Below are 14,043 nucleotides of genomic sequence, written 5' to 3' on the forward strand. Positions count from 1 at the left end.
TCATGATTCGCTTCTTGTCACTAGATAGCCGGGACTAAACGCTTCCACTACCAATAGAATGAAATCGTGCTCATTTGTATCGATCCTGTGAACAATCGTTCGTTGCAAGGACAAAGCGTATCTCGCTTTAATCGAACAAAGTACTGCCACGATTTCCTTGCTATCAGTATCAGATCTTTGGCGAACTTCGATGTAACTACGTAAAACAAACGACAGACTCCGAACGGAACGAATCGTTATGCAGATGTATAAATCGAAAAGATTGTTGTATTAATGTACAAATGCACTTTGTAATTATTAAATCAAAAGTGGTGATCCGTTATTCAATTAATTTCAAATAATTCATATTATTTTTAATATATCAATAATTATTTTTCTTCGTTTTAATTAAAAAAAAAATAAGTTCAAAACTTTATTGTCGTTATAATAATCCTTCCTCAAATATGTTCCATATCAATAAGAAAAATTTTACCGTCAAGTTATTTGTCAAAACGTAATATTATTCCCGGTAAAAAGTACAACTTGAAGATACCGACGTAATTCTAGAATACACCTTTTTAAATGCCGGCATTGGCGCAGAACCGGCAGTTCTAAGAACGATAGTGATGTCGAGGTAAACTAAGGAGAAGATAAGCCGTTAATCCATTACCGGTTAATTGAAGTGAATGCAGAGGATTCCCGTCCCATCATTCCTTCTACGACTACATTTGCGGCGGATACAAGAAGGCTAGAGTTAATTTCTAAAACAATGAGCAAGTATTATTATTATCGCAGCAGCGGGTAAACAGGAACGAGAACCTCAGAGGTGACAGAGCTTTGAAGGGTGGCCGTAAATGTAGAAAAGAGAGGACAAGATCTCCAATTGCTGTCTGTTTCTCCTCCAATTAAAACTTATAAACTCCCGCGGTCTCTCGGTGGCGATACTCGTTTTGTTTTTTCTTTTCCAGTCTGCATTCGCCTACTCTTTTTCCGCTCAGCGAAATAGTCCTCGTGACTCGCGAATGAACCTAACGCTCAGCCTACCAAGCTCGTTATAGTTGTTTAACTTTAATTGCGCGGCTGATAGGACAGCACGATAGCAAGCCCGCTTCGACTACTTTTATTTATGGAAAAACAATATGCAATTAAGGATAAAGGGAGTCAGATCGAGAGCAAACTAGCTACGAATAGGAATACCGCGGCACTCGAATCTTTATTCGAATAGCGATTAACGATTATCAAGAGAGACTGAAAGTTGATTTTATCCCCAGTAAATAACTTAACGATTTACTCACGATCGATATAAGCTGCATGGCTACGCAAGCATGCAATTGTAAAATTGCAATCGCGATAAGCAGTCTCAAGAAGTCAATTTCAAATCGAACGCCGGAACTCTACTACAAGTTTAATAAAAATCGGTCTGTGAGTTTGCAAAATATTTATAAAAAGATTACGTTTAAGTTTACGTCGTGGTGCACAAGAGTAAGAGATTATTCTGTTTAAAAAAAAAGATTATGAATTTTATTCCTTAACGACCCTTTTTCCTCTTTTGCAAATATCTATGACAGAGGCATTCCCATGGTCGTCATAAAATACTCTTTACTGCTCGCTCATTGCTGTTTAGGTTGGAAGAACGATACTCGGTAGTCACGGCACGTCATGAACGTTACCTTCCTGCTTCAACTATCCCCTTTATCACCGGTTTCTCAACCCCATCCCGTTCTTATGAAACAATATGTAACTTTGTGCAATGCACCACCTCTCACTAGTATATTTATGATCCGCGGATTTAACCTGATTCACGAAGGAGAATAAAGTCGAAAGAAAAAACTAAAATATTGGATCTATTTCTTTTCCTTCGATCATTTTTTTCATTAAAAAATTTCTACTTGTTTATTATAAAAAATTAAAAAATACCATTAAAATTAATTAATATTCAAAACAATTTCTTTCCGTTCAGCAATATTTTAACAAGTACTAAAATGTTAAAAATTAAATTTATTAATAATTTTTTTTTTTTTTTTGTAGATTGCGTACTTTTTATCAATCTCTGTTAACTAGTTAACCCTTTATTCTAAATGCAAAAAAGTTTTCTGCTACTATCAATTTCAAAATGTTGTAAAAAGTTTGATTTATAGTCGTGTAATTAGCAAAAAGATAAATAACAGGTTGAGCTGCTCTATTAATTCGAACGCCTGAAAGACAATCTTCTATCCATGCAACGCGTTGGAGTAATTGTTAGTAGTAACGATATATCTCAGCTTCAGGTATGTGAGAATAACAGCGTCTACGTGCATCTAGCCAGGGGGACGCTTAATTAAACGTTCGTGTTAATTGCTGGGACTGCGCGTCAACCCTCGACCCGCGCAATTCCAGCGCTATGCAGGAAGAACTTCCGGTTTCCATCGGTGCTAAATGGAGCGGCGCACGTACAGTCACACCTTGTCGCGTATATCACGGTGCACCTTACATTATTTTCAGAAAATGCAAGCACCATGATTTAATGCTTAATTAAAGCATCCCTTATTGTCGTACACTAGTAAAGTATGACTTATCGTACTTTTTATATCGCAATTTATATTGTCTTTTGCGGAAAACTAACCCAAGTAAAAAAAAAAAAAAAGAAACAAAACTGAGTTTGTTAAATCAGGAAAATGTAATAAATTCAGGCAGAGAATAAAATTTTACAATATTGAATATCAAGTACTGAACTAAACAATTTTAATTAACTGTCCTCATGATTTTAAATATAACGAAAAAAATAGTAATATTACTTTTTACAATAAAGTATTAATGTTATGGTTAAAGTAAGAGATTAGTAGAATCGTGTAATACGGGTAGTAAATGTAATATTCAAATATTTGATCGCCGGCTATAATCGCGTAATTCAGTTTCATCCGATCTGCCATAAATTGCGTTAAAGCTCAGATTGAAATTTTTTAAGTTAAAACATAAAGCACGATTTATAAAACGTCTGGAGCTTATATTCGTATAGTTTATACGACTGCAAAAATATGCGATAAAAAATAGAGACAAACTTTATAATAAAAACCCCCGCGAGTGTGTAGTGCGCAAAAAAAAAATTCTATTAGTATCGCTTATGATTATTTAAGATTTTAATCGACGGTAACATGAAATCAACACTTCCACGGAATACCCCGTCATCATCTGAATGTTTGGAGATTAGCAGTATTCCGTGATTAAACAATCGTCTATGTTCTCACGTGCATTCGTAGACGCGTGCATAGTAGACGCAGATACGTGCATGTGACTAGATGAGAGGGAGACAAAGTCCGTAGCCAAATAGTGCAAGCATTGGGCGAAACGACAATAAATTAAGCTCAGCCAGAACTCGAAATTGAATCAAACGCGGTAATCTCTAATGCAATTGATTTCAGCATGCAAACACCCCAGCGAGGACGACATCGGGGAATGGTCATCAAGGATAAGAGAACGAAGGGATTAAGAGGATAGAAATATGCATTTCTGTCAATATCTATAGTCAATATCTATATAGTCGGTAATAATTATATTGATAATATAGATTCTATAATCTCCACGTATCTGGATTGTGTTTCATCACTGTCTATCTCGCTGCCCTTTATTAATTGCTCGTTAATAGATAGCTGTTATTGCATGTCGACAACGATAACGATTAATTTATCATTAAATCCTCGCAAAACGTGATACTATTAATAGTTCATTCTTGTGGCACAGATGTGCAGGAAGCTACTCTTCAGCGATTCAAAATTAATAAAATTTTTATTCGACTGTTTAATCGCTGTATTTTAAAGACAGGTCCCCTCCGTTACTCCTCTCTTTTCCTCTAAAAAAAAAGTACTCCTAACACATATGTGTTCTCCATTTAATCGAAAACGTACAAGCCTCGGAAGTAACGATAATTAATGGCTCGGCCACAGAATAATTTCGAGGTAACAGATTAGCGAAATTTTTGTGACGGACGCGTACGAACTACAGGTATTTCCTAGGTAGATGCCGACGACGCTCCAACACAATGTGGTTAACAAGTATGTGATTAACGAGCTACCTCGTTAAATGACTCGCTGTTTATACTGTATACTACTGTCGCGGCACTAAATCGGTTGCACCGTTTAAATATCGGCCATAGTGAATTCGGGAAACGAGCGCGATTTGCCAGGATCTGCTAGATTTACTAAGCAATGGCCTGGATAATCCGTCGCGTTTACTGCCGTATCTACCACCCTATTCGATATACCGGGACGTAGTACCCACGTCACATTATAAATACCATCTATACCTTATTGTGTCATTTGCAGTATAAAATTATACGTCGGTTTAGATTATTTTACTAAAAATATCTGATATAACATTATTTTATTAAAATATAATAAGTAAATATGAAAAGTAATAAAAATTGTAAAAATTAAAAAAAAAAGTATATATTAGGTTTTCTTGTTTTACGATTGAAACTAATTAAGTTAAAAAATAAAGGCAGATGATAAAAATGGACAAAATTAATTTGCAAGTTTACGTTCTTAAAAATAAATTTCGTCAATAACATATTTTTACATTGTATTAAATGCTATCTGTAATAGAAAATTTGTTGGTTTTAGTGCAGTCTTATCAGTGCGATTCGCATCACTACATCTTTTACAATTCGTTCTCAGCTGTGTTACCTAATTGATTTCTGATTCGCGCGCGTTTAAACTAAACTGTCGTATCGAGACATGTCGTATAATCGCCTGAACGCGACAAGGACAATTAACCTTCCGCAGTAACGCGAATGCCACGCCGACTTTCCACTATCATCATTTACACAGTCCTTCCGGATCCTATCTCGGGCGGAGCGCAGCTGCGACCACTCGACTAGAGGGTATTCATTCGTGGACATGCGGTGAGGCATCATGGCGCAATGCGAGATACCTCTCTTTACTTTTCGTCAGAACCTCTCGTCAGCCGAGCGCGACGCAACGGCATACCGGCAATTAGAGTTTAATTACGAGCATCTACGAGAACGTAAAAGCGCGTCAGGAAACGCACGAAGGCACTGACGTTGAAGAGAAAAATAAAATAAGCAAAGTACGAAGAAAGACAAAAATTTATATTCTGTACGCGGGTAAAAAAAAACAAGAATTTTGAAATATCCGAACATAGCAAAAAAAAAAAAAATATAAAAGTGAATTAACGCATATACAGAATGTTTTAGTTTATAATTACATATAACTTATAAACTCATAGTTTATACTCATATGTGCTCATCTTTATATGAAATTATTACAGAAAGATTTTGTGTCTATTATCTGGTAGAATATTTCTAATAAATTCAAATATAATGTAATATGCAAGATAATGTGAACACAAGGGAAACATCTTTCGTTAGAAAATAATCACTTTACGAAGAAGATTAATAATTTCTGCGCACCGTAATCTCGTTACGCACGGCGCGATGCTCCCACTTTTGCTATGGTCGTTAAAAGGTGCAAATAAACGAGAGATAGAAAGAGAAAGTAAGACGAAAAAATTTTTAGATCTAAATGTACCAAAATACATATCTAAATACGGTCAACGTGCGTTGCCAAAATAAGAGTCAACAAGTTTTAAATGATACAATCAGAGGATGCAATTACACGGAGATAATAGATGTAATTAATTTTAATATCGACAATCGAGGATTATTCTCCTATTCTACACCTTTTTTTACTTCTAAATATTCCTCCACATAAATATATTCAATATTACAAAAAGAAAATGTGTTAACGAGAAAGATAAACGTACGAAAACAGCCCCATTGAAATATCTCCTTAATTTAGATTCGCTGATAAAACAACATTAACATACGAAGTAGTGAAAATGGCAGTAATATAATCCACGCCTTTAAAGCCATGCGAAACTATTACACGCGAAAAGCGCGCAATCTCGCGTGTGCGAATTGCATCAAATGCTGCACTAACGCTTTACGACGAGCCGATATACATGGAGTTTCTCGGAGAATTCCTAGAGCGTCGTGCCCTAAGCTCAGCCGCGTGTTTTGTTACTTACCGAAGATTACCGGCTTACAAGAAACCCAACGGCGGTAGAAGCGATCCGCCACCCTACAACCCTCGAGTATCCCCCGTCCTCGTTCTCCACCCACAACGCTATTCCGCCTTCTCTACGGCCTTATCACACCCGGTTTCGCCGGCGTTCTCGTGGAACAGGGGGGTTATAAGGGGGCAATACAGGGCTACGGGCGAGGTGGCGGGAGAGAGAGAGCGAGAGAGATATAGAATAACGCCCCTAAGTGTACTTACTGCAAAGACCCGAAATTGGAGAACGATGTAAATCACTTACGAGATACACTGGCGCGAGCGCGCACGAAGAAAAGCAAGACGCGCCGCCATTTATCGTTGGTGCGATAATTCGCGCGGCTTCGTGCCGGAGTTTCCTGTCTTGCGGGGCTGTATCGGCGCTAAGTCTGGAAAGGGAGGAAAACGGAATTCGGATGGTAAGGAGCGGGCGAATGTCGACCGAGAAAGAACGTCTCTAAGTAAGACAACACATTTCTGCGAAATTAAAAATAGAATAGCGACATGTGTGTTTCGTTACAGCAAGCTGATCTCTCAAACTCGACAACAGATTTTAATATTATATAATTACGTGACGTTCAATTTTGCTTTAAATCGTTAAATACCCGAATGGAAATTTATCTATCTATTCTAATTTTGTGTTATAGAAAAAGAAAAGAAAAAAAATAATTTCGTTATAGCATTCGTCTAGCAACTGTCCAGCGCGGATTTATTTAACGCATACTAAATATTATAAACGTTATAGGAAACGTGGTATTTTTTAATTTAAGTTCTTTTTGTACTTTGTTCGCATTTTATTACCGTCTAATTATTACCGCACAAAAAGCGAATTTGTAATACGGAGTTATATCCATAAGCTTAATAGCTGGCATTGTATCGCTTTAACGATTCTATATCGCTCTCACAATGACACTTTTCTGATTCGAAAATCGGAAACAATAGAATGGGCGAATCAGCCGTGGAATAGACGGTGAGAGAGCTATCGATTCCGAAAAGCTCCCTCGAGTCGATTTGAGGCAATGAACGGTCGTACGTGGTAAAAAGCGACAGGTATTAAATCATCGTTGTTACTCTCCTTTTTCAATTATATCTTCGATAAATCTAAGTACTATGTCGATGCGTCGCATCCCGTCCGATCGCATGCGCGAGAAACTACTGGCTATCACGATTTGATTTACCTAATGGAAAATGTTGCCAAAACGGACTACATATAACTCAAAAACGTTGGATATATTAAAATATATTTCTTTTATTTGATATATTCATTTTTCGTATATGTATGCGTTGTGAATTCAAATATATGCATATAAGTTTTTTTTTTTTTTTTTACTAGACGTCACAGATCGTCACGCCATTTACTTTTGCTTTCTTAATTGAGGATCCTATTGATTTCTCGATTTTACTATAATTTCACGTTAAAATTGGAATTAAGTACTAATTTTAAAAATCAGCTTTACGCTTTACGAGAAAATCCGAAGAATTTCTTAGACTGCTTTCTCTTTCTCGATATGCTAGGTGAACTCTGAAAGTCCGTGCGATAGGAGGAAGAAAGAACTTAATCCAAATTGAAGAATAATATCGTTGGTTAATCTTCATAAGAAAAGAAGAAAAAAAAAAAAAAAAAGATCGTGAAAGATAGAAAGTCTCTGAGAATACGGCAGCAGGATAGAGTGAGTTCGCATTTAAATATTTCGAATGAAGCCTTGTTCGGGAACGCAAAAGAAGAATGAAAGTGGTCGAAGTGGCAATAAGAATTTTCTCGTATTTCTTTTTATAACGTGCTCTCGCTCTTTCATTGTTAATTCATTTGTTCATTCATGCGATATACGAGGTCTCATTGAACAATCCCACAAAAAAAAAAAAAAAAAATATAGAAAATGATATTATTAATAATGTGCTCACGATACATTACACTTAGCTTTCCATAAATTATTTGATCCGTCGATTCACTCGTTAACTGCTTAATAGCACATTTTTATCTTTCATCTTCTTTCTCTACGTCATATCAAAGAAATAATATTTCAAAGTATTTTATGAAAAGATATTTGCAAAAGAGAAATCACTTCTCTTTATGATCGTTTTATAAAGCCAGGCTTTTGTAATATCGTCTCTAGATTGTGCTTACTGTCGCTGTACATTATCATATGTATACTAGAATCACAGACATACGCATAAGTACGAACTAACAAAATTGAATCGTTCAACCTGAGTTCGATCTATGAGCGCGTAATATGTAATTACGAATAATAATCCCAATAATAATCAACTAGTTCAAGTTAGTTCGAATATAGAAGGACAAGCTAATTTCTACTCGATGAAGTACAAATCTGATTAAATTCATGCAACGCGGTGCTGCCTTGTCGTCGGGACACTTTGTGCGTAAAATTACATTCACGGTATTAAAGCCCATGATCGACCTTCAAGGAAACGTGGGTTTATCCTGCAAGGCCTGATTTCACATCGATTAACTTTGGTCTACCAGTCTAACTGATTCTTTATCTCTTTACTGTTCTAGTTTCAGACAGGAACAAAGAGTCAGTTAAGTCGAGACTAAAGTTAATTAAGAAAGTTAACCGCTTCAAAGTAGCCATCGGTAGAACAGTGTAGTGTGTTACTTGTAAAAAATTAAAACACATTAAATACACTTGATGATTCGTTTCTTTCAATAATTTTTTTTTTCTATTATATATATGTCTTAAATGAAAAATAAATTAATATATCTTTATTATACATTTAAATTTCAAATAAAATGGCAAAAATTGTTTATGTTTGACATAAAAAAAAAAAATTTTATACGAAGATACAAAATGCAAGGCGTGATAAATTTTATTCTCTGATTATTAGGCTTTATACTCGTCTTTGACATAGAGACACGCTTCAAGGCCTTAATTCAAGTTCGAATTTAACTTTGTCGCGCATTACAGTACCGTCGGAAGTTAAATTACTAGTAGAATCGAACAGACGAATGGAATTGTATCATGCTTTAACGAGAAATACTCATTCAAGAAACGGAAGTACAGAGATTACATATTACAAACAGTCATAAAGTAATATATCGTGCAAGTAGATATTTTATTAAAACCAACTTCGACACGAAACTCCACTAAGAATAATGTGAAAGTTTATTTCAATGAAAAATCTTAACATCGTAGATAACTATTATTTCTTCAACATAATAAAATATCTAAAAGTAATATCAATAAATTTAGAATACTTATCGAAAGTCGCGAAGGAATTTTGCCTTTTATTAAGATTATTGGAAATTAATAAGAAAGACAAGAGTTTCCCCGTATCAGAAAAAAAATCTCTTCCCGATTTTCACTTTTCTTTTTATTTGATTCATACTCACTGAATCAACCCATCGACATCATTAGCCGATGTCATTCGAGATACCGGTATCGATTTCGAATCATACTACCAAGCGAATGGAGAAATTTAATTGGGGGCCACGTAATTCCCAGCTCAATTCGAGTGCTTGCCTGTCACGAAAAAAATACCTGCTGGCGTTGAGCTCGCGAGGAGTCAGAATTGCTAGTAAAATCGCTCGAGGGAAAAATTTTTCCGTTAAAGCGGCGGCTTTCAAGATCGCTCGTGTCGATCGTTGCGTTGATTACAAACACACTTTTTAATTACTTTTTAAAATGTGAACGTCTCGCGGAATTTCAGTTCAATCTAATCCGACTATTTTCCTGATATTTTATTGCGAGAGATAAACCACTTCCTCAAGTAGCAAAGTAGGCATCGTCATTAAAACGTCATTTTTCTACATTCCGTCGTACGACTGACGTTAAAATAAAAAATTACTTTCTCGCGTACTGTTATAACATGGCGCGAAACGATTCAATTAACAATCGTATTTTAAATAAATTAGTATTCAAGGTTTCCGCTATTCTTTATTTTTCTGAGGTTGAACGCAAAGTAAGTGCGGAAAGAGATCATTAAATATTACGGACAAAGTACACCCGTTTACTTTTGCCAATGCGGAGGTTCTAAGCACGGAGAGCTGAAAGGAGGAAGAGAGGAATGGATGGTAGAGGTGAAATTGTAGGAATTGCAGGGCTCGAAATCGTCAAACGGAACGCTAAGGAAGCTCTTATCGGATTTTTCCGCGGCAAATCCCTTCGAACTATTTAAATCGCACTGCCAAGTATAGCACATAGCCACGTAATTCGCCGGAACTATGCGGAAAGTATTCCGAGCGGAAACGAGGGAGCGAACTATTTTGCGTTCTATACGCAGCCGGGAGATCCGCCGACCGAGGAAAAGCCACAGTAACTCTCCGCGGCAACCTCGAACGAATTGAGACGAAATTGCTACGGCGGGAACGACGGCTTTATTCGAAATAGGATATTCCTAGAGCTTCCCGGTTAGATATACGAAAAAGCACTTGATCACGCAATTAATTATTTAGTCGATAAAGTTATATCTACTTGAATACGAGTACATCTGCTTTCCATTTAATATCGTAAAACCTACCACATAATTTTTTTTTTTTTTTTTTTTCAATAATTGTCATTAATTTTGATTATCTACGCGTGAAGTATTTGCCTGTTGATTAATATTGTTAATGACAGTGAATGTGTATACGTCAATTCACTTGACATTTATCATTATTATTATTGTCTGTAATAAATTAGGTATTTAAATTAAACTAATAAATTAAATTATTTAATATTTAAGTTCGGTGGTATCTGTTGTAACTTTGCAATATCTAGTAAACGTATTAAATTACTTAAATTATTAAAAACAAAGTAAATAAAAATATACGTGGTTACATAAATCGAAACTTTGCGGCATTTATAACTTCATTGAAAACTGATTCGCGTTTACAACATTGCGCTTCAAATTGGGAAACATTTTATTAAAACTATTGTTATTTTAATTAAATAATTTGCATAATAAATTTGTAAGTATAAACAATTTACGACGTTACATTAGTTTTGTAATATTTATGTCTATAAATTCTCATTTTGCTTCTCTTTCTTTTACACAGATTTTCACGGTATTGCATTCTATCAATATTTTTACATTACAACCTACTATACCATTTATATATATTTATATATATATATATATATATATAATTTAAAACCAATTTTGATTTATTCACTTAAACTTCAATACCTCAGACAAAACCCCTTACCCAAGCTTCGAAGATTTCTTTAAGACTCTTTCATTGCCTGAGAAATTGCACGTCTTTAAAACTCTGCAACTTCTCACGGTAATTAAATCGCGACTCCCGGCTCGTTTAAATTATCCAACCGAAGTAATAATTTCCAAGTATCCACAGATAATCGATGTGACACGTCGAGTGTATACGTGACTCTGCTCTTATATGTTACTCTAGAATTTTTCCAGCTCGAACGGGATTAAAATAAAAATGTCAGCCAGCATTTTCGTCACGTACTTCACTTAATAGCGCGAATTTTTTTTTTTCACGCATCTATTCAGCCCTATTCGAATAGTGACAAGCAACAATATTGTACTACGTCGTCCGCAACCGACCATGACTGTTTTAAAAAGTAGCAATCTGTGTTACGTAACTGGCGTGCGGTAACAAAAAACCAGCCGATGCAGACACTCGCGACAAGTGCCAGAAACGAAAATAATGAATATCACCGAAATATAAACGAGAAATCAAGAAATAAGGATAAAACAGACTATCCGTGTGCGATCATTGACTGACGAGTGCTCGTTATCGCTACCATCGGACTTTTATTGGATGCCCCAGTTATAGCTAATAGTAGCGTACAGCTCACTTCTCTTGCTGTGTGATTCTCTCAAAAATGCCTGCCACCTGGCTGCCAATAACTACGATCGCAGGTATACGATTTGCGTTTGAACGAATATGTCACGTCAATCTCAATCAAAAAGTCTGAAAATAACGAAAACTCCACGATTGCTTCAACGGATACGTACCGACCGAATGTGCTCTATCAAACAGAGAGAAAGAGAGAGAACTCGCACGTTTCCCCTTTCCCTTCCCTAATAAATAAATTCGATATTTGCGATCCGTAACCGGTGTTACATATCAAAATCACGCGTATACAAATATATGTATCCAAATACAAAGCCGATGACTCCACGAGATACCGCACAATCAATTGTCATTTTCATCGATTCACACGCATTAGCATTTTTAATTAAATATTAACATTATCATTCCCCGTGGAAGTACAACGCGAATGCTATTTATTTTAGATATTGACACGTATATAACACATTAAATAACAAATAAACTAAAGTTAATATTGCATATTACCTTTAATGTCTTAATAAAATGTTGATATATGTATAAATACGTATAATATGCAAAAAGAAGGTAATCAGTTTTTCGTAGTTGTAATTATTGCAGCTGCAATTGATTGTGAAGATACCTCGCTTTCGTCTAGTTGATCTTATCTACAATATATCGCTTTCACGCTCATAGCGCAGATCCAGATGTATTTATCATTTAGCATGCGGTGCGCTTGCATGCTCACTCCCGCCAGAGATCGACCATGTGAAAACAAATGTCCCGGACATATATATTCGTCGGTGGACACGTTGGACCGGATCGACGTCCCAGTGTATCATTTTGATCATGACGCATTAAACGAACGAGAGAGGGAGAAAGAGAGAGAGAGTTATCGAAATCACCAGATATAAAAAGTGGACTGAGCGAAACTAAAAAACGGAAAGAAATTCCGAAACTTTCTGTAAAGCGATCCTTCCTATCGCATCCAAGGCACGTGCCATCGACGAAATCTACAGTTTTTCGCGAACTCTCGTGCGTCGCGATAAGCCTTAAACTTTCAACGAAATATCAGCACTATGTTATAGTCGAGTTTTTTTGCCACGGTACAAGAAACATTACCTTGTTCCCATATATGAGTATCGTTTAAACAGTTTATTGCTGAATTGTGTTTATACGACGCGTTTTCCCCAAGTTTATAGTTGTATAAGCGAAATAGATAGACATCGATATTAAATCGTGTGTGGTATAGCAAAGTTGCAAAACGACGTAAAACTGTGCAATATATATATTTACTAGAATTTATATTTTATTTTTTAACATTTTTCCAGTTGGTTTTCGAAGAAGAAATCGAAAAACACACATACATATTCAAAATTTCCTCGCTTTAGATATATTCAACTGTATTGCCGCTGCGGAACTTAAAATATTTACGAGCCGATAATGAAAGATGCAATCCAATCTCCGCGAGGTGCTACACGTAATGGAAACCCTTTTTAAAAATTCCTGTCTGTTGTTATCCGATAAAAGTTGCCTTGCACGGTCACTCATTCAAACATTTTAAATGTTAAGTACTTACGAATATCATATAGCGCGCTATTGCTTTTTTTTGTCTAGCCCTAATTTGTCTCGAAGGAAAATGAATACTCCAACAAGTAAACTTTCCCGCCCAAACCATTTTTCCACCCAACATGAGAAAATTTTTTTTTTAATTTAATTCTGCTTTTCACTGCATGTGAACTGACATTATATACTTTTGCTTAAGATGTTCCCTCCCCAAACATTACAAAAAAATGTTATAAATATTATAGAGTATTTTTGTGACTCACCCCACTGCATGATACCAGCAGAGTTGAAGATACTGCCGGTGGCTGTAACATAAAATTAAAAAATATTATTAATTAAATGACAAAGTAATGAACAGCGAACATTTAAATAAATATTTTTATAGAAATAAAAAATGACACTCACCTAAAAGTTGCTCTGCCGATGCCTGATGCCCGTCCCGGGCCTGCTCCTCCTCTCAGAATGTTCGTAAGTTGTCGGGCTGATCTTCCTTCGCCGGTCCTCTTCTGGATCTCCATCTGAAACAAAAAAGAATTTAACTAGATTAGCTTTACAGATTATTGAGCCACTTAGCGTGACGAGATCGTATGCATAAAGCGTAATATTCGCAATAAGTATTTCGCTTCGCATATACTCTACATGTATACATTATTAATCGCAAAGACGAAATCGCAGTTAATATTTCTATTCCGCTTAAAGTATTATTCGGTGCGTACT

General features: G+C 35.8%; 1 protein-coding gene across 2 annotated transcripts in view; it reads right to left on the minus strand.

Moving 5' to 3' along the window:
- Positions 1–14,037, minus strand: part of LOC139106499 (TWiK family of potassium channels protein 7) — a 226,966-nt gene extending 212,929 nt beyond the window's left edge. For both annotated transcript variants that reach the window (XM_070663332.1, XM_070663331.1), the window contains exons 1-2: positions 13,732–14,037; positions 13,590–13,631 (exon numbers count right to left, since the gene is read on the minus strand). The gene's annotated coding sequence lies outside the window, so the exon portion shown is untranslated. The remainder of the gene's footprint in view (positions 1–13,589; positions 13,632–13,731) is intronic.
- Between the last annotated feature and the right edge of the window lie 6 nt (positions 14,038–14,043).

The sequence above is a fragment of the Cardiocondyla obscurior genome, linkage group LG11 (genome assembly GCF_019399895.1).
Source record: "Cardiocondyla obscurior isolate alpha-2009 linkage group LG11, Cobs3.1, whole genome shotgun sequence".
NCBI lineage: Eukaryota > Metazoa > Arthropoda > Insecta > Hymenoptera > Formicidae > Cardiocondyla > Cardiocondyla obscurior.